The sequence below is a fragment of the Danio rerio genome, chromosome 3 (genome assembly GCF_049306965.1).
Source record: "Danio rerio strain Tuebingen ecotype United States chromosome 3, GRCz12tu, whole genome shotgun sequence".
Lineage (NCBI taxonomy): Eukaryota > Metazoa > Chordata > Actinopteri > Cypriniformes > Danionidae > Danio > Danio rerio.
In genome coordinates, this window is record NC_133178.1 from 18,793,446 (window position 1) to 18,794,073 (window position 628).

A 628-nucleotide genomic window follows, 5' to 3' on the forward strand; every position below is an offset into this window, starting at 1 on the left:
GGAAGCTAATATGCCTTCCAAACACTGCAATTTCTGCAGAGCTTGTACTGTTTCTGTATTTGTGCTTCCAGAGGACACGCAAAGAGAGAAGTGCTTACAATGTAATTTTAATTATGTTCCAGAGAATTATAAAAATATATAGCTAGCATTTGACAGCACAGCTTTTAGAATCTCTCCCGGTTCAGTGCTGGATTCAGCTAAAAACTCCTCCAACCGATGAAGCTGTGGATTGTGAGCCACAACCTGTAAGTGTTTTTATTTGGTAATATTAATCAACTATATGCACAGTGTCTAGTGTTAATGGTATGTTGTAGCGAGGATGTAAACAACAGGAAATGCTGTTTGGAATCATTAAGAATATAGCTACAAATTCATATTTGTGCATCAAACCCCTGTAAACAGCCACAATCTTTAGCAACACTGCAGTATCTCTATGCGGCCGCTTTCCCTGCGTTCTACATCTCAAATATATTTAAATTAATATATTTATTTACACATACTTCGGCCATCAGCTCTCAATGATATTTAACCTTCCTTTATACACAAAGTTCGGGCACCCCTGATTTAAAGGTTTATGGGAGATTCTGCGCAGTGACAATTGGTTTTGCCGTTCACGTGACCTTTCCAA